This window comes from Ambystoma mexicanum, unplaced genomic scaffold (assembly GCF_040938575.1).
Source record: "Ambystoma mexicanum isolate Mex_15411 unplaced genomic scaffold, UKY_AmexF1_1 Mex_scaf20, whole genome shotgun sequence".
Taxonomy (NCBI): domain Eukaryota; kingdom Metazoa; phylum Chordata; class Amphibia; order Caudata; family Ambystomatidae; genus Ambystoma; species Ambystoma mexicanum.
In genome coordinates, this window is record NW_027182434.1 from 2028607 (window position 1) to 2054896 (window position 26290).

The 26290-nt window shown below is 51.4% G+C and overlaps 28 non-coding genes across 28 annotated transcripts; 18 read left to right on the plus strand and 10 right to left on the minus strand.

Moving 5' to 3' along the window:
• Positions 1-856: 856 nt before the first annotated feature.
• TRNAL-AAG (transfer RNA leucine (anticodon AAG)) lies at positions 857-938 on the plus strand. The gene has a single exon. It is a non-coding gene; the product is annotated as a tRNA-Leu (tRNA).
• A 1386-nt stretch (positions 939-2324) lies between these two features.
• Positions 2325-2406, plus strand: TRNAL-AAG (transfer RNA leucine (anticodon AAG)). Its single transcript has one exon. It is a non-coding gene; the product is annotated as a tRNA-Leu (tRNA).
• A 774-nt stretch (positions 2407-3180) lies between these two features.
• TRNAD-GUC (transfer RNA aspartic acid (anticodon GUC)) lies at positions 3181-3252 on the minus strand. The gene has a single exon. It is a non-coding gene; the product is annotated as a tRNA-Asp (tRNA).
• Positions 3253-3792: 540 nt separating this feature from the next.
• TRNAL-AAG (transfer RNA leucine (anticodon AAG)) lies at positions 3793-3874 on the plus strand. Its single transcript has one exon. It is a non-coding gene; the product is annotated as a tRNA-Leu (tRNA).
• A 774-nt stretch (positions 3875-4648) lies between these two features.
• TRNAD-GUC (transfer RNA aspartic acid (anticodon GUC)) lies at positions 4649-4720 on the minus strand. The gene has a single exon. It is a non-coding gene; the product is annotated as a tRNA-Asp (tRNA).
• Positions 4721-5260: 540 nt separating this feature from the next.
• Positions 5261-5342, plus strand: TRNAL-AAG (transfer RNA leucine (anticodon AAG)). Its single transcript has one exon. It is a non-coding gene; the product is annotated as a tRNA-Leu (tRNA).
• Positions 5343-6116: 774 nt separating this feature from the next.
• Positions 6117-6188, minus strand: TRNAD-GUC (transfer RNA aspartic acid (anticodon GUC)). Its single transcript has one exon. It is a non-coding gene; the product is annotated as a tRNA-Asp (tRNA).
• Positions 6189-6728: 540 nt separating this feature from the next.
• TRNAL-AAG (transfer RNA leucine (anticodon AAG)) lies at positions 6729-6810 on the plus strand. The gene has a single exon. It is a non-coding gene; the product is annotated as a tRNA-Leu (tRNA).
• Positions 6811-8207: 1397 nt separating this feature from the next.
• Positions 8208-8289, plus strand: TRNAL-AAG (transfer RNA leucine (anticodon AAG)). The gene has a single exon. It is a non-coding gene; the product is annotated as a tRNA-Leu (tRNA).
• Positions 8290-9675: 1386 nt separating this feature from the next.
• On the plus strand, positions 9676-9757 carry TRNAL-AAG (transfer RNA leucine (anticodon AAG)). The gene has a single exon. It is a non-coding gene; the product is annotated as a tRNA-Leu (tRNA).
• Positions 9758-10531: 774 nt separating this feature from the next.
• Positions 10532-10603, minus strand: TRNAD-GUC (transfer RNA aspartic acid (anticodon GUC)). Its single transcript has one exon. It is a non-coding gene; the product is annotated as a tRNA-Asp (tRNA).
• Positions 10604-11143: 540 nt separating this feature from the next.
• Positions 11144-11225, plus strand: TRNAL-AAG (transfer RNA leucine (anticodon AAG)). Its single transcript has one exon. It is a non-coding gene; the product is annotated as a tRNA-Leu (tRNA).
• A 774-nt stretch (positions 11226-11999) lies between these two features.
• Positions 12000-12071, minus strand: TRNAD-GUC (transfer RNA aspartic acid (anticodon GUC)). Its single transcript has one exon. It is a non-coding gene; the product is annotated as a tRNA-Asp (tRNA).
• Positions 12072-12611: 540 nt separating this feature from the next.
• Positions 12612-12693, plus strand: TRNAL-AAG (transfer RNA leucine (anticodon AAG)). The gene has a single exon. It is a non-coding gene; the product is annotated as a tRNA-Leu (tRNA).
• Positions 12694-13467: 774 nt separating this feature from the next.
• On the minus strand, positions 13468-13539 carry TRNAD-GUC (transfer RNA aspartic acid (anticodon GUC)). Its single transcript has one exon. It is a non-coding gene; the product is annotated as a tRNA-Asp (tRNA).
• Positions 13540-14079: 540 nt separating this feature from the next.
• Positions 14080-14161, plus strand: TRNAL-AAG (transfer RNA leucine (anticodon AAG)). The gene has a single exon. It is a non-coding gene; the product is annotated as a tRNA-Leu (tRNA).
• Positions 14162-15547: 1386 nt separating this feature from the next.
• Positions 15548-15629, plus strand: TRNAL-AAG (transfer RNA leucine (anticodon AAG)). The gene has a single exon. It is a non-coding gene; the product is annotated as a tRNA-Leu (tRNA).
• Positions 15630-16403: 774 nt separating this feature from the next.
• TRNAD-GUC (transfer RNA aspartic acid (anticodon GUC)) lies at positions 16404-16475 on the minus strand. The gene has a single exon. It is a non-coding gene; the product is annotated as a tRNA-Asp (tRNA).
• A 540-nt stretch (positions 16476-17015) lies between these two features.
• Positions 17016-17097, plus strand: TRNAL-AAG (transfer RNA leucine (anticodon AAG)). Its single transcript has one exon. It is a non-coding gene; the product is annotated as a tRNA-Leu (tRNA).
• Positions 17098-17871: 774 nt separating this feature from the next.
• On the minus strand, positions 17872-17943 carry TRNAD-GUC (transfer RNA aspartic acid (anticodon GUC)). Its single transcript has one exon. It is a non-coding gene; the product is annotated as a tRNA-Asp (tRNA).
• Positions 17944-18483: 540 nt separating this feature from the next.
• Positions 18484-18565, plus strand: TRNAL-AAG (transfer RNA leucine (anticodon AAG)). Its single transcript has one exon. It is a non-coding gene; the product is annotated as a tRNA-Leu (tRNA).
• Positions 18566-19339: 774 nt separating this feature from the next.
• Positions 19340-19411, minus strand: TRNAD-GUC (transfer RNA aspartic acid (anticodon GUC)). Its single transcript has one exon. It is a non-coding gene; the product is annotated as a tRNA-Asp (tRNA).
• A 540-nt stretch (positions 19412-19951) lies between these two features.
• On the plus strand, positions 19952-20033 carry TRNAL-AAG (transfer RNA leucine (anticodon AAG)). The gene has a single exon. It is a non-coding gene; the product is annotated as a tRNA-Leu (tRNA).
• A 1386-nt stretch (positions 20034-21419) lies between these two features.
• TRNAL-AAG (transfer RNA leucine (anticodon AAG)) lies at positions 21420-21501 on the plus strand. The gene has a single exon. It is a non-coding gene; the product is annotated as a tRNA-Leu (tRNA).
• A 1397-nt stretch (positions 21502-22898) lies between these two features.
• Positions 22899-22980, plus strand: TRNAL-AAG (transfer RNA leucine (anticodon AAG)). Its single transcript has one exon. It is a non-coding gene; the product is annotated as a tRNA-Leu (tRNA).
• A 1386-nt stretch (positions 22981-24366) lies between these two features.
• TRNAL-AAG (transfer RNA leucine (anticodon AAG)) lies at positions 24367-24448 on the plus strand. Its single transcript has one exon. It is a non-coding gene; the product is annotated as a tRNA-Leu (tRNA).
• Positions 24449-25222: 774 nt separating this feature from the next.
• TRNAD-GUC (transfer RNA aspartic acid (anticodon GUC)) lies at positions 25223-25294 on the minus strand. The gene has a single exon. It is a non-coding gene; the product is annotated as a tRNA-Asp (tRNA).
• Positions 25295-25834: 540 nt separating this feature from the next.
• On the plus strand, positions 25835-25916 carry TRNAL-AAG (transfer RNA leucine (anticodon AAG)). The gene has a single exon. It is a non-coding gene; the product is annotated as a tRNA-Leu (tRNA).
• Positions 25917-26290: the final 374 nt, after the last annotated feature.

A 26290-nucleotide genomic window follows, 5' to 3' on the forward strand; every position in this document is an offset into this window, starting at 1 on the left:
GGTTACAATTTGGACTTCGCAGACAACAGGAGCACTAAATGGTGCTGAGGGGGACTCAATAAAGTGGACCGGCCGCCTAATGTAAGCAATTGTGCACAAATATTGTACGATGACTAGCGTTGCTGGTGCTTTTTTCTTAAAGAGTCAGTTCTTGGCACCCATTCCCTACTTGACTCAGCCTAATCTTCAAGAATATTTGTCAAGAACTAAAAAAAATCCAGAAAAGGTTTAACCTCCCCGTCGGGGAATTGAACCCGAATTGAACCCCGGTCTCCCGCGTGACAGGCGGGGATACTGACCACTATACTAACGAGGAGACGTGAGGGCATGAAATGAACAGCTGCTGATGTCTGCACAGCATCCAGCGACCACCTAGCTGGCCTAGGGGGTCTCATTTTCCCCCGTCAAACGGCTTGCCCGATCTAAGGCTAATTTCTTTCTTTTTATCGGCACCAGGCTTAAAACTCAGTTTAAGGCGATAGTTCCGGGCTATGTTTGACTCCAGAGTTGAATCTGTCATCCCGCATTTCCTCAGCAAATCAAGCTACCCATCTCAAGTCTCATGAGCTGAGGACGGCAAAGTCCCTGTGGGCTTAGGACAGTCAAAGAAACCCCTGGGCTGCATGCTAAGCCCCTTTTCGGCTTCACTTTCCGAATCCTGCCCTAGCTTGCGATTAGTTTTTTTCTCACTTCTTGCCCCCATCTCCCACCTTGCCTCATGGTCTCCCCTCCTCTGCGCACCTGACAGTTTGCCTGCCCTTCCACTGCCTGTCTCCAGACTTTCCAAGGAGAAAAGGCAAAGCACTAAAGCGGGCCGGGCAACGGGTCAAGTTCCGCTTTCGGGGACTAGCAGGGAGGTAGCGTGGCCGAGCGGTCTAAGGCGCTGGATTAAGGCTCCAGTCTCTTCGGAGGCGTGGGTTCAAATCCCACCGCTGCCACTTTTCCTGGCCTTGCATTTTAAAGAAGAACGTAACGTTGACCTCTTCCTTCATTAGTGCCACCTCTGTCGCAATGAGCAAGCGGATGGTATGCCACACCCTGCAGGAAAAAGGTTTCGCTTCTGACGTCTTGCTTTTCTGGACATCCAGTCTCAAGTTTCCCATCTGGAACGGCGCTCCCTGCTGCTTTGTGAAGGCTTGCTGCAAGAGCCTTCGAAACCCAGGAGCTCTTGCGTTGAGCTGTGACGCGTCCTGGGAAGACCTCCCGTTGCAGCGGAATGAGCCCCACTTCCAGGGCGTGCTGGTAGCAAATTTCCCACAGCCCACAGGGAGCAAACGATCCCAGGTGTGATGTATCACCAGGAGAGGCTGAGATGAGAGTAAGGGTTCACGCGTGTGCCCGGACCGAGGTTAATGATGGGATTAGAGCTAGGGTTAGATGCAGGGAAAGAGTGAGAGTTATAATTAGGGATAAAGCTAACAGGTGATCATTACTCGTCATGTAACATGATACAAAGGGTCAGAAGAGGAACTGATTCAGGGTTACAATTTGGACTTCGCAGACAACAGGAGCACTAAATGGTGCTGAGGGGGACTCAATAAAGTGGACCGGCCGCCTAATGTAAGCAATTGTGCACAAATATTGTACGATGACTAGCGTTGCCGGTGCTTTTTTCTTAAAGAGTCAGTTCTTGGCACCCATTCCCTACTTGACTCAGCCTAATCTTCAAGAATATTTGTCAAGAACTAAAAAAAATCCAGAAAAGGTTTAACCTCCCCGTCGGGGAATTGAACCCCGGTCTCCCGCGTGACAGGCGGGGATACTGACCACTATACTAACAAGGAGACGTGAGGGCATGAAATGAACAGCTGCTGATGTCTGCACAGCATCCAGCGACCACCTAGCTGGCCTAGGGGGTCTCATTTTCCCCCGTCAAACGGCTTGCCCGATCTAAGGCTAATTTCTTTCTTTTTATCGGCACCAGGCTTAAAACTCAGTTTAAGGCGATAGTTCCGGGCTATGTTTGACTCCAGAGTTGAATCTGTCATCCCGCATTTCCTCAGCAAATCAAGCTACCCATCTCAAGTCTCATGAGCTGAGGACGGCAAAGTCCCTGTGGGCTTAGGACAGTCAAAGAAACCCCTGGGCTGCATGCTAAGCCCCTTTTCGGCTTCACTTTCCGAATCCTGCCCTAGCTTGCGATTAGTTTTTTTCTCACTTCTTGCCCCCATCTCCCACCTTGCCTCATGGTCTCCCCTCCTCTGCGCACCTGACAGTTTGCCTGCCCTTCCACTGCCTGTCTCCAGACTTTCCAAGGAGAAAAGGCAAAGCACTAAAGCGGGCCGGGCAACGGGTCAAGTTCCGCTTTCGGCGACTAGCAGGGAGGTAGCGTGGCCGAGCGGTCTAAGGCGCTGGATTAAGGCTCCAGTCTCTTCAGAGGCGTGGGTTCAAATCCCACCGCTGCCACTTTTCCTGGCCTTGCATTTTAAAGAAGAACGTAACGTTGACCTCTTCCTTCATTAGTGCCACCTCTGTCGCAATGAGCAAGCGGATGGTATGCCACACCCTGCAGGAAAAAGGTTTCGCTTCTGACGTCTTGCTTTTCTGGACATCCAGTCTCAAGTTTCCCATCTGGAACGGCGCTCCCTGCTGCTTTGTGAAGGCTTGCTGCAAGAGCCTTCGAAACCCAGGAGCTCTTGCGTTGAGCTGTGACGCGTCCTGGGAAGACCTCCCGTTGCAGCGGAATGAGCCCCACTTCCAGGGCGTGCTGGTAGCAAATTTCCCACAGCCCACAGGGAGCAAACGATCCCAGGTGTGATGTATCACCAGGAGAGGCTGAGATGAGAGTAAGGGTTCACGCGTGTGCCCGGACCGAGGTTAATGATGGGATTAGAGCTAGGGTTAGATGCAGGGAAAGAGTGAGAGTTATAATTAGGGATAAAGCTAACAGGTGATCATTACTCGTCATGTAACATGATACAAAGGGTCAGAAGAGGAACTGATTCAGGGTTACAATTTGGACTTCGCAGACAACAGGAGCACTAAATGGTGCTGAGGGGGACTCAATAAAGTGGACCGGCCGCCTAATGTAAGCAATTGTGCACAAATATTGTACGATGACTAGCGTTGCCGGTGCTTTTTTCTTAAAGAGTCAGTTCTTGGCACCCATTCCCTACTTGACTCAGCCTAATCTTCAAGAATATTTGTCAAGAACTAAAAAAAATCCAGAAAAGGTTTAACCTCCCCGTCGGGGAATTGAACCCCGGTCTCCCGCGTGACAGGCGGGGATACTGACCACTATACTAACGAGGAGACGTGAGGGCATGAAATGAACAGCTGCTGATGTCTGCACAGCATCCAGCGACCACCTAGCTGGCCTAGGGGGTCTCATTTTCCCCCGTCAAACGGCTTGCCCGATCTAAGGCTAATTTCTTTCTTTTTATCGGCACCAGGCTTAAAACTCAGTTTAAGGCGATAGTTCCGGGCTATGTTTGACTCCAGAGTTGAATCTGTCATCCCGCATTTCCTCAGCAAATCAAGCTACCCATCTCAAGTCTCATGAGCTGAGGACGGCAAAGTCCCTGTGGGCTTAGGACAGTCAAAGAAACCCCTGGGCTGCATGCTAAGCCCCTTTTCGGCTTCACTTTCCGAATCCTGCCCTAGCTTGCGATTAGTTTTTTTCTCACTTCTTGCCCCCATCTCCCACCTTGCCTCATGGTCTCCCCTCCTCTGCGCACCTGACAGTTTGCCTGCCCTTCCACTGCCTGTCTCCAGACTTTCCAAGGAGAAAAGGCAAAGCACTAAAGCGGGCCGGGCAACGGGTCAAGTTCCGCTTTCGGCGACTAGCAGGGAGGTAGCGTGGCCGAGCGGTCTAAGGCGCTGGATTAAGGCTCCAGTCTCTTCAGAGGCGTGGGTTCAAATCCCACCGCTGCCACTTTTCCTGGCCTTGCATTTTAAAGAAGAACGTAACGTTGACCTCTTCCTTCATTAGTGCCACCTCTGTCGCAATGAGCAAGCGGATGGTATGCCACACCCTGCAGGAAAAAGGTTTCGCTTCTGACGTCTTGCTTTTCTGGACATCCAGTCTCAAGTTTCCCATCTGGAACGGCGCTCCCTGCTGCTTTGTGAAGGCTTGCTGCAAGAGCCTTCGAAACCCAGGAGCTCTTGCGTTGAGCTGTGACGCGTCCTGGGAAGACCTCCCGTTGCAGCGGAATGAGCCCCACTTCCAGGGCGTGCTGGTAGCAAATTTCCCACAGCCCACAGGGAGCAAACGATCCCAGGTGTGATGTATCACCAGGAGAGGCTGAGATGAGAGTAAGGGTTCACGCGTGTGCCCGGACCGAGGTTAATGATGGGATTAGAGCTAGGGTTAGATGCAGGGAAAGAGTGAGAGTTATAATTAGGGATAAAGCTAACAGGTGATCATTACTCGTCATGTAACATGATACAAAGGGTCAGAAGAGGAACTGATTCAGGGTTACAATTTGGACTTCGCAGACAACAGGAGCACTAAATGGTGCTGAGGGGGACTCAATAAAGTGGACCGGCCGCCTAATGTAAGCAATTGTGCACAAATATTGTACGATGACTAGCGTTGCCGGTGCTTTTTTCTTAAAGAGTCAGTTCTTGGCACCCATTCCCTACTTGACTCAGCCTAATCTTCAAGAATATTTGTCAAGAACTAAAAAAAATCCAGAAAAGGTTTAACCTCCCCGTCGGGGAATTGAACCCCGGTCTCCCGCGTGACAGGCGGGGATACTGACCACTATACTAACGAGGAGACGTGAGGGCATGAAATGAACAGCTGCTGATGTCTGCACAGCATCCAGCGACCACCTAGCTGGCCTAGGGGGTCTCATTTTCCCCCGTCAAACGGCTTGCCCGATCTAAGGCTAATTTCTTTCTTTTTATCGGCACCAGGCTTAAAACTCAGTTTAAGGCGATAGTTCCGGGCTATGTTTGACTCCAGAGTTGAATCTGTCATCCCGCATTTCCTCAGCAAATCAAGCTACCCATCTCAAGTCTCATGAGCTGAGGACGGCAAAGTCCCTGTGGGCTTAGGACAGTCAAAGAAACCCCTGGGCTGCATGCTAAGCCCCTTTTCGGCTTCACTTTCCGAATCCTGCCCTAGCTTGCGATTAGTTTTTTTCTCACTTCTTGCCCCCATCTCCCACCTTGCCTCATGGTCTCCCCTCCTCTGCGCACCTGACAGTTTGCCTGCCCTTCCACTGCCTGTCTCCAGACTTTCCAAGGAGAAAAGGCAAAGCACTAAAGCGGGCCGGGCAACGGGTCAAGTTCCGCTTTCGGCGACTAGCAGGGAGGTAGCGTGGCCGAGCGGTCTAAGGCGCTGGATTAAGGCTCCAGTCTCTTCGGAGGCGTGGGTTCAAATCCCACCGCTGCCACTTTTCCTGGCCTTGCATTTTAAAGAAGAACGTAACGTTGACCTCTTCCTTCATTAGTGCCACCTCTGTCGCAATGAGCAAGCGGATGGTATGCCACACCCTGCAGGAAAAAGGTTTCGCTTCTGACGTCTTGCTTTTCTGGACATCCAGTCTCAAGTTTCCCATCTGGAACGGCGCTCCCTGCTGCTTTGTGAAGGCTTGCTGCAAGAGCCTTCGAAACCCAGGAGCTCTTGCGTTGAGCTGTGACGCGTCCTGGGAAGACCTCCCGTTGCAGCGGAATGAGCCCCACTTCCAGGGCGTGCTGGTAGCAAATTTCCCACAGCCCACAGGGAGCAAACGATCCCAGGTGTGATGTATCACCAGGAGAGGCTGAGATGAGAGTAAGGGTTCACGCGTGTGCCCGGACCGAGGTTAATGATGGGATTAGAGCTAGGGTTAGATGCAGGGAAAGAGTGAGAGTTATAATTAGGGATAAAGCTAACAGGTGATCATTACTCGTCATGTAACATGATACAAAGGGTCAGAAGAGGAACTGATTCAGGGTTACAATTTGGACTTCGCAGACAACAGGAGCACTAAATGGTGCTGAGGGGGACTCAATAAAGTGGACCGGCCGCCTAATGTAAGCAATTGTGCACAAATATTGTACGATGACTAGCGTTGCCGGTGCTTTTTTCTTAAAGAGTCAGTTCTTGGCACCCATTCCCTACTTGACTCAGCCTAATCTTCAAGAATATTTGTCAAGAACTAAAAAAAATCCAGAAAAGGTTTAACCTCCCCGTCGGGGAATTGAACCCCGGTCTCCCGCGTGACAGGCGGGGATACTGACCACTATACTAACGAGGAGACGTGAGGGCATGAAATGAACAGCTGCTGATGTCTGCACAGCATCCAGCGACCACCTAGCTGGCCTAGGGGGTCTCATTTTCCCCCGTCAAACGGCTTGCCCGATCTAAGGCTAATTTCTTTCTTTTTATCGGCACCAGGCTTAAAACTCAGTTTAAGGCGATAGTTCCGGGCTATGTTTGACTCCAGAGTTGAATCTGTCATCCCGCATTTCCTCAGCAAATCAAGCTACCCATCTCAAGTCTCATGAGCTGAGGACGGCAAAGTCCCTGTGGGCTTAGGACAGTCAAAGAAACCCCTGGGCTGCATGCTAAGCCCCTTTTCGGCTTCACTTTCCGAATCCTGCCCTAGCTTGCGATTAGTTTTTTTCTCACTTCTTGCCCCCATCTCCCACCTTGCCTCATGGTCTCCCCTCCTCTGCGCACCTGACAGTTTGCCTGCCCTTCCACTGCCTGTCTCCAGACTTTCCAAGGAGAAAAGGCAAAGCACTAAAGCGGGCCGGGCAACGGGTCAAGTTCCGCTTTCGGCGACTAGCAGGGAGGTAGCGTGGCCGAGCGGTCTAAGGCGCTGGATTAAGGCTCCAGTCTCTTCGGAGGCGTGGGTTCAAATCCCACCGCTGCCACTTTTCCTGGCCTTGCATTTTAAAGAAGAACGTAACGTTGACCTCTTCCTTCATTAGTGCCACCTCTGTCGCAATGAGCAAGCGGATGGTATGCCACACCCTGCAGGAAAAAGGTTTCGCTTCTGACGTCTTGCTTTTCTGGACATCCAGTCTCAAGTTTCCCATCTGGAACGGCGCTCCCTGCTGCTTTGTGAAGGCTTGCTGCAAGAGCCTTCGAAACCCAGGAGCTCTTGCGTTGAGCTGTGACGCGTCCTGGGAAGACCTCCCGTTGCAGCGGAATGAGCCCCACTTCCAGGGCGTGCTGGTAGCAAATTTCCCACAGCCCACAGGGAGCAAACGATCCCAGGTGTGATGTATCACCAGGAGAGGCTGAGATGAGAGTAAGGGTTCACGCGTGTGCCCGGACCGAGGTTAATGATGGGATTAGAGCTAGGGTTAGATGCAGGGAAAGAGTGAGAGTTATAATTAGGGATAAAGCTAACAGGTGATCATTACTCGTCATGTAACATGATACAAAGGGTCAGAAGAGGAACTGATTCAGGGTTACAATTTGGACTTCGCAGACAACAGGAGCACTAAATGGTGCTGAGGGGGACTCAATAAAGTGGACCGGCCGCCTAATGTAAGCAATTGTGCACAAATATTGTACGATGACTAGCGTTGCTGGTGCTTTTTTCTTAAAGAGTCAGTTCTTGGCACCCATTCCCTACTTGACTCAGCCTAATCTTCAAGAATATTTGTCAAGAACTAAAAAAAATCCAGAAAAGGTTTAACCTCCCCGTCGGGGAATTGAACCCGAATTGAACCCCGGTCTCCCGCGTGACAGGCGGGGATACTGACCACTATACTAACGAGGAGACGTGAGGGCATGAAATGAACAGCTGCTGATGTCTGCACAGCATCCAGCGACCACCTAGCTGGCCTAGGGGGTCTCATTTTCCCCCGTCAAACGGCTTGCCCGATCTAAGGCTAATTTCTTTCTTTTTATCGGCACCAGGCTTAAAACTCAGTTTAAGGCGATAGTTCCGGGCTATGTTTGACTCCAGAGTTGAATCTGTCATCCCGCATTTCCTCAGCAAATCAAGCTACCCATCTCAAGTCTCATGAGCTGAGGACGGCAAAGTCCCTGTGGGCTTAGGACAGTCAAAGAAACCCCTGGGCTGCATGCTAAGCCCCTTTTCGGCTTCACTTTCCGAATCCTGCCCTAGCTTGCGATTAGTTTTTTTCTCACTTCTTGCCCCCATCTCCCACCTTGCCTCATGGTCTCCCCTCCTCTGCGCACCTGACAGTTTGCCTGCCCTTCCACTGCCTGTCTCCAGACTTTCCAAGGAGAAAAGGCAAAGCACTAAAGCGGGCCGGGCAACGGGTCAAGTTCCGCTTTCGGGGACTAGCAGGGAGGTAGCGTGGCCGAGCGGTCTAAGGCGCTGGATTAAGGCTCCAGTCTCTTCGGAGGCGTGGGTTCAAATCCCACCGCTGCCACTTTTCCTGGCCTTGCATTTTAAAGAAGAACGTAACGTTGACCTCTTCCTTCATTAGTGCCACCTCTGTCGCAATGAGCAAGCGGATGGTATGCCACACCCTGCAGGAAAAAGGTTTCGCTTCTGACGTCTTGCTTTTCTGGACATCCAGTCTCAAGTTTCCCATCTGGAACGGCGCTCCCTGCTGCTTTGTGAAGGCTTGCTGCAAGAGCCTTCGAAACCCAGGAGCTCTTGCGTTGAGCTGTGACGCGTCCTGGGAAGACCTCCCGTTGCAGCGGAATGAGCCCCACTTCCAGGGCGTGCTGGTAGCAAATTTCCCACAGCCCACAGGGAGCAAACGATCCCAGGTGTGATGTATCACCAGGAGAGGCTGAGATGAGAGTAAGGGTTCACGCGTGTGCCCGGACCGAGGTTAATGATGGGATTAGAGCTAGGGTTAGATGCAGGGAAAGAGTGAGAGTTATAATTAGGGATAAAGCTAACAGGTGATCATTACTCGTCATGTAACATGATACAAAGGGTCAGAAGAGGAACTGATTCAGGGTTACAATTTGGACTTCGCAGACAACAGGAGCACTAAATGGTGCTGAGGGGGACTCAATAAAGTGGACCGGCCGCCTAATGTAAGCAATTGTGCACAAATATTGTACGATGACTAGCGTTGCCGGTGCTTTTTTCTTAAAGAGTCAGTTCTTGGCACCCATTCCCTACTTGACTCAGCCTAATCTTCAAGAATATTTGTCAAGAACTAAAAAAAATCCAGAAAAGGTTTAACCTCCCCGTCGGGGAATTGAACCCCGGTCTCCCGCGTGACAGGCGGGGATACTGACCACTATACTAACAAGGAGACGTGAGGGCATGAAATGAACAGCTGCTGATGTCTGCACAGCATCCAGCGACCACCTAGCTGGCCTAGGGGGTCTCATTTTCCCCCGTCAAACGGCTTGCCCGATCTAAGGCTAATTTCTTTCTTTTTATCGGCACCAGGCTTAAAACTCAGTTTAAGGCGATAGTTCCGGGCTATGTTTGACTCCAGAGTTGAATCTGTCATCCCGCATTTCCTCAGCAAATCAAGCTACCCATCTCAAGTCTCATGAGCTGAGGACGGCAAAGTCCCTGTGGGCTTAGGACAGTCAAAGAAACCCCTGGGCTGCATGCTAAGCCCCTTTTCGGCTTCACTTTCCGAATCCTGCCCTAGCTTGCGATTAGTTTTTTTCTCACTTCTTGCCCCCATCTCCCACCTTGCCTCATGGTCTCCCCTCCTCTGCGCACCTGACAGTTTGCCTGCCCTTCCACTGCCTGTCTCCAGACTTTCCAAGGAGAAAAGGCAAAGCACTAAAGCGGGCCGGGCAACGGGTCAAGTTCCGCTTTCGGCGACTAGCAGGGAGGTAGCGTGGCCGAGCGGTCTAAGGCGCTGGATTAAGGCTCCAGTCTCTTCAGAGGCGTGGGTTCAAATCCCACCGCTGCCACTTTTCCTGGCCTTGCATTTTAAAGAAGAACGTAACGTTGACCTCTTCCTTCATTAGTGCCACCTCTGTCGCAATGAGCAAGCGGATGGTATGCCACACCCTGCAGGAAAAAGGTTTCGCTTCTGACGTCTTGCTTTTCTGGACATCCAGTCTCAAGTTTCCCATCTGGAACGGCGCTCCCTGCTGCTTTGTGAAGGCTTGCTGCAAGAGCCTTCGAAACCCAGGAGCTCTTGCGTTGAGCTGTGACGCGTCCTGGGAAGACCTCCCGTTGCAGCGGAATGAGCCCCACTTCCAGGGCGTGCTGGTAGCAAATTTCCCACAGCCCACAGGGAGCAAACGATCCCAGGTGTGATGTATCACCAGGAGAGGCTGAGATGAGAGTAAGGGTTCACGCGTGTGCCCGGACCGAGGTTAATGATGGGATTAGAGCTAGGGTTAGATGCAGGGAAAGAGTGAGAGTTATAATTAGGGATAAAGCTAACAGGTGATCATTACTCGTCATGTAACATGATACAAAGGGTCAGAAGAGGAACTGATTCAGGGTTACAATTTGGACTTCGCAGACAACAGGAGCACTAAATGGTGCTGAGGGGGACTCAATAAAGTGGACCGGCCGCCTAATGTAAGCAATTGTGCACAAATATTGTACGATGACTAGCGTTGCCGGTGCTTTTTTCTTAAAGAGTCAGTTCTTGGCACCCATTCCCTACTTGACTCAGCCTAATCTTCAAGAATATTTGTCAAGAACTAAAAAAAATCCAGAAAAGGTTTAACCTCCCCGTCGGGGAATTGAACCCCGGTCTCCCGCGTGACAGGCGGGGATACTGACCACTATACTAACGAGGAGACGTGAGGGCATGAAATGAACAGCTGCTGATGTCTGCACAGCATCCAGCGACCACCTAGCTGGCCTAGGGGGTCTCATTTTCCCCCGTCAAACGGCTTGCCCGATCTAAGGCTAATTTCTTTCTTTTTATCGGCACCAGGCTTAAAACTCAGTTTAAGGCGATAGTTCCGGGCTATGTTTGACTCCAGAGTTGAATCTGTCATCCCGCATTTCCTCAGCAAATCAAGCTACCCATCTCAAGTCTCATGAGCTGAGGACGGCAAAGTCCCTGTGGGCTTAGGACAGTCAAAGAAACCCCTGGGCTGCATGCTAAGCCCCTTTTCGGCTTCACTTTCCGAATCCTGCCCTAGCTTGCGATTAGTTTTTTTCTCACTTCTTGCCCCCATCTCCCACCTTGCCTCATGGTCTCCCCTCCTCTGCGCACCTGACAGTTTGCCTGCCCTTCCACTGCCTGTCTCCAGACTTTCCAAGGAGAAAAGGCAAAGCACTAAAGCGGGCCGGGCAACGGGTCAAGTTCCGCTTTCGGCGACTAGCAGGGAGGTAGCGTGGCCGAGCGGTCTAAGGCGCTGGATTAAGGCTCCAGTCTCTTCGGAGGCGTGGGTTCAAATCCCACCGCTGCCACTTTTCCTGGCCTTGCATTTTAAAGAAGAACGTAACGTTGACCTCTTCCTTCATTAGTGCCACCTCTGTCGCAATGAGCAAGCGGATGGTATGCCACACCCTGCAGGAAAAAGGTTTCGCTTCTGACGTCTTGCTTTTCTGGACATCCAGTCTCAAGTTTCCCATCTGGAACGGCGCTCCCTGCTGCTTTGTGAAGGCTTGCTGCAAGAGCCTTCGAAACCCAGGAGCTCTTGCGTTGAGCTGTGACGCGTCCTGGGAAGACCTCCCGTTGCAGCGGAATGAGCCCCACTTCCAGGGCGTGCTGGTAGCAAATTTCCCACAGCCCACAGGGAGCAAACGATCCCAGGTGTGATGTATCACCAGGAGAGGCTGAGATGAGAGTAAGGGTTCACGCGTGTGCCCGGACCGAGGTTAATGATGGGATTAGAGCTAGGGTTAGATGCAGGGAAAGAGTGAGAGTTATAATTAGGGATAAAGCTAACAGGTGATCATTACTCGTCATGTAACATGATACAAAGGGTCAGAAGAGGAACTGATTCAGGGTTACAATTTGGACTTCGCAGACAACAGGAGCACTAAATGGTGCTGAGGGGGACTCAATAAAGTGGACCGGCCGCCTAATGTAAGCAATTGTGCACAAATATTGTACGATGACTAGCGTTGCCGGTGCTTTTTTCTTAAAGAGTCAGTTCTTGGCACCCATTCCCTACTTGACTCAGCCTAATCTTCAAGAATATTTGTCAAGAACTAAAAAAAATCCAGAAAAGGTTTAACCTCCCCGTCGGGGAATTGAACCCCGGTCTCCCGCGTGACAGGCGGGGATACTGACCACTATACTAACGAGGAGACGTGAGGGCATGAAATGAACAGCTGCTGATGTCTGCACAGCATCCAGCGACCACCTAGCTGGCCTAGGGGGTCTCATTTTCCCCCGTCAAACGGCTTGCCCGATCTAAGGCTAATTTCTTTCTTTTTATCGGCACCAGGCTTAAAACTCAGTTTAAGGCGATAGTTCCGGGCTATGTTTGACTCCAGAGTTGAATCTGTCATCCCGCATTTCCTCAGCAAATCAAGCTACCCATCTCAAGTCTCATGAGCTGAGGACGGCAAAGTCCCTGTGGGCTTAGGACAGTCAAAGAAACCCCTGGGCTGCATGCTAAGCCCCTTTTCGGCTTCACTTTCCGAATCCTGCCCTAGCTTGCGATTAGTTTTTTTCTCACTTCTTGCCCCCATCTCCCACCTTGCCTCATGGTCTCCCCTCCTCTGCGCACCTGACAGTTTGCCTGCCCTTCCACTGCCTGTCTCCAGACTTTCCAAGGAGAAAAGGCAAAGCACTAAAGCGGGCCGGGCAACGGGTCAAGTTCCGCTTTCGGCGACTAGCAGGGAGGTAGCGTGGCCGAGCGGTCTAAGGCGCTGGATTAAGGCTCCAGTCTCTTCAGAGGCGTGGGTTCAAATCCCACCGCTGCCACTTTTCCTGGCCTTGCATTTTAAAGAAGAACGTAACGTTGACCTCTTCCTTCATTAGTGCCACCTCTGTCGCAATGAGCAAGCGGATGGTATGCCACACCCTGCAGGAAAAAGGTTTCGCTTCTGACGTCTTGCTTTTCTGGACATCCAGTCTCAAGTTTCCCATCTGGAACGGCGCTCCCTGCTGCTTTGTGAAGGCTTGCTGCAAGAGCCTTCGAAACCCAGGAGCTCTTGCGTTGAGCTGTGACGCGTCCTGGGAAGACCTCCCGTTGCAGCGGAATGAGCCCCACTTCCAGGGCGTGCTGGTAGCAAATTTCCCACAGCCCACAGGGAGCAAACGATCCCAGGTGTGATGTATCACCAGGAGAGGCTGAGATGAGAGTAAGGGTTCACGCGTGTGCCCGGACCGAGGTTAATGATGGGATTAGAGCTAGGGTTAGATGCAGGGAAAGAGTGAGAGTTATAATTAGGGATAAAGCTAACAGGTGATCATTACTCGTCATGTAACATGATACAAAGGGTCAGAAGAGGAACTGATTCAGGGTTACAATTTGGACTTCGCAGACAACAGGAGCACTAAATGGTGCTGAGGGGGACTCAATAAAGTGGACCGGCCGCCTAATGTAAGCAATTGTGCACAAATATTGTACGATGACTAGCGTTGCCGGTGCTTTTTTCTTAAAGAGTCAGTTCTTGGCACCCATTCCCTACTTGACTCAGCCTAATCTTCAAGAATATTTGTCAAGAACTAAAAAAAATCCAGAAAAGGTTTAACCTCCCCGTCGGGGAATTGAACCCCGGTCTCCCGCGTGACAGGCGGGGATACTGACCACTATACTAACGAGGAGACGTGAGGGCATGAAATGAACAGCTGCTGATGTCTGCACAGCATCCAGCGACCACCTAGCTGGCCTAGGGGGTCTCATTTTCCCCCGTCAAACGGCTTGCCCGATCTAAGGCTAATTTCTTTCTTTTTATCGGCACCAGGCTTAAAACTCAGTTTAAGGCGATAGTTCCGGGCTATGTTTGACTCCAGAGTTGAATCTGTCATCCCGCATTTCCTCAGCAAATCAAGCTACCCATCTCAAGTCTCATGAGCTGAGGACGGCAAAGTCCCTGTGGGCTTAGGACAGTCAAAGAAACCCCTGGGCTGCATGCTAAGCCCCTTTTCGGCTTCACTTTCCGAATCCTGCCCTAGCTTGCGATTAGTTTTTTTCTCACTTCTTGCCCCCATCTCCCACCTTGCCTCATGGTCTCCCCTCCTCTGCGCACCTGACAGTTTGCCTGCCCTTCCACTGCCTGTCTCCAGACTTTCCAAGGAGAAAAGGCAAAGCACTAAAGCGGGCCGGGCAACGGGTCAAGTTCCGCTTTCGGCGACTAGCAGGGAGGTAGCGTGGCCGAGCGGTCTAAGGCGCTGGATTAAGGCTCCAGTCTCTTCGGAGGCGTGGGTTCAAATCCCACCGCTGCCACTTTTCCTGGCCTTGCATTTTAAAGAAGAACGTAACGTTGACCTCTTCCTTCATTAGTGCCACCTCTGTCGCAATGAGCAAGAGGATGGTATGCCACACCCTGCAGGAAAAAGGTTTCGCTTCTGACGTCTTGCTTTTCTGGACATCCAGTCTCAAGTTTCCCATCTGGAACGGCGCTCCCTGCTGCTTTGTGAAGGCTTGCTGCAAGAGCCTTCGAAACCCAGGAGCTCTTGCGTTGAGCTGTGACGCGTCCTGGGAAGACCTCCCGTTGCAGCGGAATGAGCCCCACTTCCAGGGCGTGCTGGTAGCAAATTTCCCACAGCCCACAGGGAGCAAACGATCCCAGGTGTGATGTATCACCAGGAGAGGCTGAGATGAGAGTAAGGGTTCACGCGTGTGCCCGGACCGAGGTTAATGATGGGATTAGAGCTAGGGTTAGATGCAGGGAAAGAGTGAGAGTTATAATTAGGGATAAAGCTAACAGGTGATCATTACTCGTCATGTAACATGATACAAAGGGTCAGAAGAGGAACTGATTCAGGGTTACAATTTGGACTTCGCAGACAACAGGAGCACTAAATGGTGCTGAGGGGGACTCAATAAAGTGGACCGGCCGCCTAATGTAAGCAATTGTGCACAAATATTGTACGATGACTAGCGTTGCCGGTGCTTTTTTCTTAAAGAGTCAGTTCTTGGCACCCATTCCCTACTTGACTCAGCCTAATCTTCAAGAATATTTGTCAAGAACTAAAAAAAATCCAGAAAAGGTTTAACCTCCCCGTCGGGGAATTGAACCCCGGTCTCCCGCGTGACAGGCGGGGATACTGACCACTATACTAACAAGGAGACGTGAGGGCATGAAATGAACAGCTGCTGATGTCTGCACAGCATCCAGCGACCACCTAGCTGGCCTAGGGGGTCTCATTTTCCCCCGTCAAACGGCTTGCCCGATCTAAGGCTAATTTCTTTCTTTTTATCGGCACCAGGCTTAAAACTCAGTTTAAGGCGATAGTTCCGGGCTATGTTTGACTCCAGAGTTGAATCTGTCATCCCGCATTTCCTCAGCAAATCAAGCTACCCATCTCAAGTCTCATGAGCTGAGGACGGCAAAGTCCCTGTGGGCTTAGGACAGTCAAAGAAACCCCTGGGCTGCATGCTAAGCCCCTTTTCGGCTTCACTTTCCGAATCCTGCCCTAGCTTGCGATTAGTTTTTTTCTCACTTCTTGCCCCCATCTCCCACCTTGCCTCATGGTCTCCCCTCCTCTGCGCACCTGACAGTTTGCCTGCCCTTCCACTGCCTGTCTCCAGACTTTCCAAGGAGAAAAGGCAAAGCACTAAAGCGGGCCGGGCAACGGGTCAAGTTCCGCTTTCGGCGACTAGCAGGGAGGTAGCGTGGCCGAGCGGTCTAAGGCGCTGGATTAAGGCTCCAGTCTCTTCAGAGGCGTGGGTTCAAATCCCACCGCTGCCACTTTTCCTGGCCTTGCATTTTAAAGAAGAACGTAACGTTGACCTCTTCCTTCATTAGTGCCACCTCTGTCGCAATGAGCAAGCGGATGGTATGCCACACCCTGCAGGAAAAAGGTTTCGCTTCTGACGTCTTGCTTTTCTGGACATCCAGTCTCAAGTTTCCCATCTGGAACGGCGCTCCCTGCTGCTTTGTGAAGGCTTGCTGCAAGAGCCTTCGAAACCCAGGAGCTCTTGCGTTGAGCTGTGACGCGTCCTGGGAAGACCTCCCGTTGCAGCGGAATGAGCCCCACTTCCAGGGCGTGCTGGTAGCAAATTTCCCACAGCCCACAGGGAGCAAACGATCCCAGGTGTGATGTATCACCAGGAGAGGCTGAGATGAGAGTAAGGGTTCACGCGTGTGCCCGGACCGAGGTTAATGATGGGATTAGAGCTAGGGTTAGATGCAGGGAAAGAGTGAGAGTTATAATTAGGGATAAAGCTAACAGGTGATCATTACTCGTCATGTAACATGATACAAAGGGTCAGAAGAGGAACTGATTCAGGGTTACAATTTGGACTTCGCAGACAACAGGAGCACTAAATGGTGCTGAGGGGGACTCAATAAAGTGGACCGGCCGCCTAATGTAAGCAATTGTGCACAAATATTGTACGATGACTAGCGTTGCCGGTGCTTTTTTCTTAAAGAGTCAGTTCTTGGCACCCATTCCCTACTTGACTCAGCCTAATCTTCAAGAATATTTGTCAAGAACTAAAAAAAATCCAGAAAAGGTTTAACCTCCCCGTCGGGGAATTGAACCCCGGTCTCCCGCGTGACAGGCGGGGATACTGACCACTATACTAACGAGGAGACGTGAGGGCATGAAATGAACAGCTGCTGATGTCTGCACAGCATCCAGCGACCACCTAGCTGGCCTAGGGGGTCTCATTTTCCCCCGTCAAACGGCTTGCCCGATCTAAGGCTAATTTCTTTCTTTTTATCGGCACCAGGCTTAAAACTCAGTTTAAGGCGATAGTTCCGGGCTATGTTTGACTCCAGAGTTGAATCTGTCATCCCGCATTTCCTCAGCAAATCAAGCTACCCATCTCAAGTCTCATGAGCTGAGGACGGCAAAGTCCCTGTGGGCTTAGGACAGTCAAAGAAACCCCTGGGCTGCATGCTAAGCCCCTTTTCGGCTTCACTTTCCGAATCCTGCCCTAGCTTGCGATTAGTTTTTTTCTCACTTCTTGCCCCCATCTCCCACCTTGCCTCATGGTCTCCCCTCCTCTGCGCACCTGACAGTTTGCCTGCCCTTCCACTGCCTGTCTCCAGACTTTCCAAGGAGAAAAGGCAAAGCACTAAAGCGGGCCGGGCAACGGGTCAAGTTCCGCTTTCGGCGACTAGCAGGGAGGTAGCGTGGCCGAGCGGTCTAAGGCGCTGGATTAAGGCTCCAGTCTCTTCGGAGGCGTGGGTTCAAATCCCACCGCTGCCACTTTTCCTGGCCTTGCATTTTAAAGAAGAACGTAACGTTGACCTCTTCCTTCATTAGTGCCACCTCTGTCGCAATGAGCAAGCGGATGGTATGCCACACCCTGCAGGAAAAAGGTTTCGCTTCTGACGTCTTGCTTTTCTGGACATCCAGTCTCAAGTTTCCCATCTGGAACGGCGCTCCCTGCTGCTTTGTGAAGGCTTGCTGCAAGAGCCTTCGAAACCCAGGAGCTCTTGCGTTGAGCTGTGACGCGTCCTGGGAAGACCTCCCGTTGCAGCGGAATGAGCCCCACTTCCAGGGCGTGCTGGTAGCAAATTTCCCACAGCCCACAGGGAGCAAACGATCCCAGGTGTGATGTATCACCAGGAGAGGCTGAGATGAGAGTAAGGGTTCACGCGTGTGCCCGGACCGAGGTTAATGATGGGATTAGAGCTAGGGTTAGATGCAGGGAAAGAGTGAGAGTTATAATTAGGGATAAAGCTAACAGGTGATCATTACTCGTCATGTAACATGATACAAAGGGTCAGAAGAGGAACTGATTCAGGGTTACAATTTGGACTTCGCAGACAACAGGAGCACTAAATGGTGCTGAGGGGGACTCAATAAAGTGGACCGGCCGCCTAATGTAAGCAATTGTGCACAAATATTGTACGATGACTAGCGTTGCCGGTGCTTTTTTCTTAAAGAGTCAGTTCTTGGCACCCATTCCCTACTTGACTCAGCCTAATCTTCAAGAATATTTGTCAAGAACTAAAAAAAATCCAGAAAAGGTTTAACCTCCCCGTCGGGGAATTGAACCCCGGTCTCCCGCGTGACAGGCGGGGATACTGACCACTATACTAACGAGGAGACGTGAGGGCATGAAATGAACAGCTGCTGATGTCTGCACAGCATCCAGCGACCACCTAGCTGGCCTAGGGGGTCTCATTTTCCCCCGTCAAACGGCTTGCCCGATCTAAGGCTAATTTCTTTCTTTTTATCGGCACCAGGCTTAAAACTCAGTTTAAGGCGATAGTTCCGGGCTATGTTTGACTCCAGAGTTGAATCTGTCATCCCGCATTTCCTCAGCAAATCAAGCTACCCATCTCAAGTCTCATGAGCTGAGGACGGCAAAGTCCCTGTGGGCTTAGGACAGTCAAAGAAACCCCTGGGCTGCATGCTAAGCCCCTTTTCGGCTTCACTTTCCGAATCCTGCCCTAGCTTGCGATTAGTTTTTTTCTCACTTCTTGCCCCCATCTCCCACCTTGCCTCATGGTCTCCCCTCCTCTGCGCACCTGACAGTTTGCCTGCCCTTCCACTGCCTGTCTCCAGACTTTCCAAGGAGAAAAGGCAAAGCACTAAAGCGGGCCGGGCAACGGGTCAAGTTCCGCTTTCGGCGACTAGCAGGGAGGTAGCGTGGCCGAGCGGTCTAAGGCGCTGGATTAAGGCTCCAGTCTCTTCAGAGGCGTGGGTTCAAATCCCACCGCTGCCACTTTTCCTGGCCTTGCATTTTAAAGAAGAACGTAACGTTGACCTCTTCCTTCATTAGTGCCACCTCTGTCGCAATGAGCAAGCGGATGGTATGCCACACCCTGCAGGAAAAAGGTTTCGCTTCTGACGTCTTGCTTTTCTGGACATCCAGTCTCAAGTTTCCCATCTGGAACGGCGCTCCCTGCTGCTTTGTGAAGGCTTGCTGCAAGAGCCTTCGAAACCCAGGAGCTCTTGCGTTGAGCTGTGACGCGTCCTGGGAAGACCTCCCGTTGCAGCGGAATGAGCCCCACTTCCAGGGCGTGCTGGTAGCAAATTTCCCACAGCCCACAGGGAGCAAACGATCCCAGGTGTGATGTATCACCAGGAGAGGCTGAGATGAGAGTAAGGGTTCACGCGTGTGCCCGGACCGAGGTTAATGATGGGATTAGAGCTAGGGTTAGATGCAGGGAAAGAGTGAGAGTTATAATTAGGGATAAAGCTAACAGGTGATCATTACTCGTCATGTAACATGATACAAAGGGTCAGAAGAGGAACTGATTCAGGGTTACAATTTGGACTTCGCAGACAACAGGAGCACTAAATGGTGCTGAGGGGGACTCAATAAAGTGGACCGGCCGCCTAATGTAAGCAATTGTGCACAAATATTGTACGATGACTAGCGTTGCCGGTGCTTTTTTCTTAAAGAGTCAGTTCTTGGCACCCATTCCCTACTTGACTCAGCCTAATCTTCAAGAATATTTGTCAAGAACTAAAAAAAATCCAGAAAAGGTTTAACCTCCCCGTCGGGGAATTGAACCCCGGTCTCCCGCGTGACAGGCGGGGATACTGACCACTATACTAACGAGGAGACGTGAGGGCATGAAATGAACAGCTGCTGATGTCTGCACAGCATCCAGCGACCACCTAGCTGGCCTAGGGGGTCTCATTTTCCCCCGTCAAACGGCTTGCCCGATCTAAGGCTAATTTCTTTCTTTTTATCGGCACCAGGCTTAAAACTCAGTTTAAGGCGATAGTTCCGGGCTATGTTTGACTCCAGAGTTGAATCTGTCATCCCGCATTTCCTCAGCAAATCAAGCTACCCATCTCAAGTCTCATGAGCTGAGGACGGCAAAGTCCCTGTGGGCTTAGGACAGTCAAAGAAACCCCTGGGCTGCATGCTAAGCCCCTTTTCGGCTTCACTTTCCGAATCCTGCCCTAGCTTGCGATTAGTTTTTTTCTCACTTCTTGCCCCCATCTCCCACCTTGCCTCATGGTCTCCCCTCCTCTGCGCACCTGACAGTTTGCCTGCCCTTCCACTGCCTGTCTCCAGACTTTCCAAGGAGAAAAGGCAAAGCACTAAAGCGGGCCGGGCAACGGGTCAAGTTCCGCTTTCGGCGACTAGCAGGGAGGTAGCGTGGCCGAGCGGTCTAAGGCGCTGGATTAAGGCTCCAGTCTCTTCGGAGGCGTGGGTTCAAATCCCACCGCTGCCACTTTTCCTGGCCTTGCATTTTAAAGAAGAACGTAACGTTGACCTCTTCCTTCATTAGTGCCACCTCTGTCGCAATGAGCAAGAGGATGGTATGCCACACCCTGCAGGAAAAAGGTTTCGCTTCTGACGTCTTGCTTTTCTGGACATCCAGTCTCAAGTTTCCCATCTGGAACGGCGCTCCCTGCTGCTTTGTGAAGGCTTGCTGCAAGAGCCTTCGAAACCCAGGAGCTCTTGCGTTGAGCTGTGACGCGTCCTGGGAAGACCTCCCGTTGCAGCGGAATGAGCCCCACTTCCAGGGCGTGCTGGTAGCAAATTTCCCACAGCCCACAGGGAGCAAACGATCCCAGGTGTGATGTATCACCAGGAGAGGCTGAGATGAGAGTAAGGGTTCACGCGTGTGCCCGGACCGAGGTTAATGATGGGATTAGAGCTAGGGTTAGATGCAGGGAAAGAGTGAGAGTTATAATTAGGGATAAAGCTAACAGGTGATCATTACTCGTCATGTAACATGATACAAAGGGTCAGAAGAGGAACTGATTCAGGGTTACAATTTGGACTTCGCAGACAACAGGAGCACTAAATGGTGCTGAGGGGGACTCAATAAAGTGGACCGGCCGCCTAATGTAAGCAATTGTGCACAAATATTGTACGATGACTAGCGTTGCCGGTGCTTTTTTCTTAAAGAGTCAGTTCTTGGCACCCATTCCCTACTTGACTCAGCCTAATCTTCAAGAATATTTGTCAAGAACTAAAAAAAATCCAGAAAAGGTTTAACCTCCCCGTCGAGGAATTGAACCCCGGTCTCCCGCGTGACAGGCGGGGATACTGACCACTATACTAACGAGGAGACGTGAGGGCATGAAATGAACAGCTGCTGATGTCTGCACAGCATCCAGCGACCACCTAGCTGGCCTAGGGGGTCTCATTTTCCCCCGTCAAACGGCTTGCCCGATCTAAGGCTAATTTCTTTCTTTTTATCGGCACCAGGCTTAAAACTCAGTTTAAGGCGATAGTTCCGGGCTATGTTTGACTCCAGAGTTGAATCTGTCATCCCGCATTTCCTCAGCAAATCAAGCTACCCATCTCAAGTCTCATGAGCTGAGGACGGCAAAGTCCCTGTGGGCTTAGGACAGTCAAAGAAACCCCTGGGCTGCATGCTAAGCCCCTTTTCGGCTTCACTTTCCGAATCCTGCCCTAGCTTGCGATTAGTTTTTTTCTCACTTCTTGCCCCCATCTCCCACCTTGCCTCATGGTCTCCCCTCCTCTGCGCACCTGACAGTTTGCCTGCCCTTCCACTGCCTGTCTCCAGACTTTCCAAGGAGAAAAGGCAAAGCACTAAAGCGGGCCGGGCAACGGGTCAAGTTCCGCTTTCGGCGACTAGCAGGGAGGTAGCGTGGCCGAGCGGTCTAAGGCGCTGGATTAAGGCTCCAGTCTCTTCGGAGGCGTGGGTTCAAATCCCACCGCTGCCACTTTTCCTGGCCTTGCATTTTAAAGAAGAACGTAACGTTGACCTCTTCCTTCATTAGTGCCACCTCTGTCGCAATGAGCAAGCGGATGGTATGCCACACCCTGCAGGAAAAAGGTTTCGCTTCTGACGTCTTGCTTTTCTGGACATCCAGTCTCAAGTTTCCCATCTGGAACGGCGCTCCCTGCTGCTTTGTGAAGGCTTGCTGCAAGAGCCTTCGAAACCCAGGAGCTCTTGCGTTGAGCTGTGACGCGTCCTGGGAAGACCTCCCGTTGCAGCGGAATGAGCCCCACTTCCAGGGCGTGCTGGTAGCAAATTTCCCACAGCCCACAGGGAGCAAACGATCCCAGGTGTGATGTATCACCAGGAGAGGCTGAGATGAGAGTAAGGGTTCACGCGTGTGCCCGGACCGAGGTTAATGATGGGATTAGAGCTAGGGTTAGATGCAGGGAAAGAGTGAGAGTTATAATTAGGGATAAAGCTAACAGGTGATCATTACTCGTCATGTAACATGATACAAAGGGTCAGAAGAGGAACTGATTCAGGGTTACAATTTGGACTTCGCAGACAACAGGAGCACTAAATGGTGCTGAGGGGGACTCAATAAAGTGGACCGGCCGCCTAATGTAAGCAATTGTGCACAAATATTGTACGATGACTAGCGTTGCTGGTGCTTTTTTCTTAAAGAGTCAGTTCTTGGCACCCATTCCCTACTTGACTCAGCCTAATCTTCAAGAATATTTGTCAAGAACTAAAAAAAATCCAGAAAAGGTTTAACCTCCCCGTCGGGGAATTGAACCCGAATTGAACCCCGGTCTCCCGCGTGACAGGCGGGGATACTGACCACTATACTAACGAGGAGACGTGAGGGCATGAAATGAACAGCTGCTGATGTCTGCACAGCATCCAGCGACCACCTAGCTGGCCTAGGGGGTCTCATTTTCCCCCGTCAAACGGCTTGCCCGATCTAAGGCTAATTTCTTTCTTTTTATCGGCACCAGGCTTAAAACTCAGTTTAAGGCGATAGTTCCGGGCTATGTTTGACTCCAGAGTTGAATCTGTCATCCCGCATTTCCTCAGCAAATCAAGCTACCCATCTCAAGTCTCATGAGCTGAGGACGGCAAAGTCCCTGTGGGCTTAGGACAGTCAAAGAAACCCCTGGGCTGCATGCTAAGCCCCTTTTCGGCTTCACTTTCCGAATCCTGCCCTAGCTTGCGATTAGTTTTTTTCTCACTTCTTGCCCCCATCTCCCACCTTGCCTCATGGTCTCCCCTCCTCTGCGCACCTGACAGTTTGCCTGCCCTTCCACTGCCTGTCTCCAGACTTTCCAAGGAGAAAAGGCAAAGCACTAAAGCGGGCCGGGCAACGGGTCAAGTTCCGCTTTCGGCGACTAGCAGGGAGGTAGCGTGGCCGAGCGGTCTAAGGCGCTGGATTAAGGCTCCAGTCTCTTCGGAGGCGTGGGTTCAAATCCCACCGCTGCCACTTTTCCTGGCCTTGCATTTTAAAGAAGAACGTAACGTTGACCTCTTCCTTCATTAGTGCCACCTCTGTCGCAATGAGCAAGCGGATGGTATGCCACACCCTGCAGGAAAAAGGTTTCGCTTCTGACGTCTTGCTTTTCTGGACATCCAGTCTCAAGTTTCCCATCTGGAACGGCGCTCCCTGCTGCTTTGTGAAGGCTTGCTGCAAGAGCCTTCGAAACCCAGGAGCTCTTGCGTTGAGCTGTGACGCGTCCTGGGAAGACCTCCCGTTGCAGCGGAATGAGCCCCACTTCCAGGGCGTGCTGGTAGCAAATTTCCCACAGCCCACAGGGAGCAAACGATCCCAGGTGTGATGTATCACCAGGAGAGGCTGAGATGAGAGTAAGGGTTCACGCGTGTGCCCGGACCGAGGTTAATGATGGGATTAGAGCTAGGGTTAGATGCAGGGAAAGAGTGAGAGTTATAATTAGGGATAAAGCTAACAGGTGATCATTACTCGTCATGTAACATGATACAAAGGGTCAGAAGAGGAACTGATTCAGGGTTACAATTTGGACTTCGCAGACAACAGGAGCACTAAATGGTGCTGAGGGGGACTCAATAAAGTGGACCGGCCGCCTAATGTAAGCAATTGTGCACAAATATTGTACGATGACTAGCGTTGCCGGTGCTTTTTTCTTAAAGAGTCAGTTCTTGGCACCCATTCCCTACTTGACTCAGCCTAATCTTCAAGAATATTTGTCAAGAACTAAAAAAAATCCAGAAAAGGTTTAACCTCCCCGTCGGGGAATTGAACCCCGGTCTCCCGCGTGACAGGCGGGGATACTGACCACTATACTAACAAGGAGACGTGAGGGCATGAAATGAACAGCTGCTGATGTCTGCACAGCATCCAGCGACCACCTAGCTGGCCTAGGGGGTCTCATTTTCCCCCGTCAAACGGCTTGCCCGATCTAAGGCTAATTTCTTTCTTTTTATCGGCACCAGGCTTAAAACTCAGTTTAAGGCGATAGTTCCGGGCTATGTTTGACTCCAGAGTTGAATCTGTCATCCCGCATTTCCTCAGCAAATCAAGCTACCCATCTCAAGTCTCATGAGCTGAGGACGGCAAAGTCCCTGTGGGCTTAGGACAGTCAAAGAAACCCCTGGGCTGCATGCTAAGCCCCTTTTCGGCTTCACTTTCCGAATCCTGCCCTAGCTTGCGATTAGTTTTTTTCTCACTTCTTGCCCCCATCTCCCACCTTGCCTCATGGTCTCCCCTCCTCTGCGCACCTGACAGTTTGCCTGCCCTTCCACTGCCTGTCTCCAGACTTTCCAAGGAGAAAAGGCAAAGCACTAAAGCGGGCCGGGCAACGGGTCAAGTTCCGCTTTTGGCGACTAGCAGGGAGGTAGCGTGGCCGAGCGGTCTAAGGCGCTGGATTAAGGCTCCAGTCTCTTCAGAGGCGTGGGTTCAAATCCCACCGCTGCCACTTTTCCTGGCCTTGCATTTTAAAGAAGAACGTAACGTTGACCTCTTCCTTCATTAGTGCCACCTCTGTCGCAATGAGCAAGCGGATGGTATGCCACACCCTGCAGGAAAAAGGTTTCGCTTCTGACGTCTTGCTTTTCTGGACATCCAGTCTCAAGTTTCCCATCTGGAACGGCGCTCCCTGCTGCTTTGTGAAGGCTTGCTGCAAGAGCCTTCGAAACCCAGGAGCTCTTGCGTTGAGCTGTGACGCGTCCTGGGAAGACCTCCCGTTGCAGCGGAATGAGCCCCACTTCCAGGGCGTGCTGGTAGCAAATTTCCCACAGCCCACAGGGAGCAAACGATCCCAGGTGTGATGTATCACCAGGAGAGGCTGAGATGAGAGTAAGGGTTCACGCGTGTGCCCGGACCGAGGTTAATGATGGGATTAGAGCTAGGGTTAGATGCAGGGAAAGAGTGAGAGTTATAATTAGGGATAAAGCTAACAGGTGATCATTACTCGTCATGTAACATGATACAAAGGGTCAGAAGAGGAACTGATTCAGGGTTACAATTTGGACTTCGCAGACAACAGGAGCACTAAATGGTGCTGAGGGGGACTCAATAAAGTGGACCGGCCGCCTAATGTAAGCAATTGTGCACAAATATTGTACGATGACTAGCGTTGCCGGTGCTTTTTTCTTAAAGAGTCAGTTCTTGGCACCCATTCCCTACTTGACTCAGCCTAATCTTCAAGAATATTTGTCAAGAACTAAAAAAAATCCAGAAAAGGTTTAACCTCCCCGTCGGGGAATTGAACCCCGGTCTCCCGCGTGACAGGCGGGGATACTGACCACTATACTAACGAGGAGACGTGAGGGCATGAAATGAACAGCTGCTGATGTCTGCACAGCATCCAGCGACCACCTAGCTGGCCTAGGGGGTCTCATTTTCCCCCGTCAAACGGCTTGCCCGATCTAAGGCTAATTTCTTTCTTTTTATCGGCACCAGGCTTAAAACTCAGTTTAAGGCGATAGTTCCGGGCTATGTTTGACTCCAGAGTTGAATCTGTCATCCCGCATTTCCTCAGCAAATCAAGCTACCCATCTCAAGTCTCATGAGCTGAGGACGGCAAAGTCCCTGTGGGCTTAGGACAGTCAAAGAAACCCCTGGGCTGCATGCTAAGCCCCTTTTCGGCTTCACTTTCCGAATCCTGCCCTAGCTTGCGATTAGTTTTTTTCTCACTTCTTGCCCCCATCTCCCACCTTGCCTCATGGTCTCCCCTCCTCTGCGCACCTGACAGTTTGCCTGCCCTTCCACTGCCTGTCTCCAGACTTTCCAAGGAGAAAAGGCAAAGCACTAAAGCGGGCCGGGCAACGGGTCAAGTTCCGCTTTCGGCGACTAGCAGGGAGGTAGCGTGGCCGAGCGGTCTAAGGCGCTGGATTAAGGCTCCAGTCTCTTCGGAGGCGTGGGTTCAAATCCCACCGCTGCCACTTTTCCTGGCCTTGCATTTTAAAGAAGAACGTAACGTTGACCTCTTCCTTCATTAGTGCCACCTCTGTCGCAATGAGCAAGAGGATGGTATGCCACACCCTGCAGGAAAAAGGTTTCGCTTCTGACGTCTTGCTTTTCTGGACATCCAGTCTCAAGTTTCCCATCTGGAACGGCGCTCCCTGCTGCTTTGTGAAGGCTTGCTGCAAGAGCCTTCGAAACCCAGGAGCTCTTGCGTTGAGCTGTGACGCGTCCTGGGAAGACCTCCCGTTGCAGCGGAATGAGCCCCACTTCCAGGGCGTGCTGGTAGCAAATTTCCCACAGCCCACAGGGAGCAAACGATCCCAGGTGTGATGTATCACCAGGAGAGGCTGAG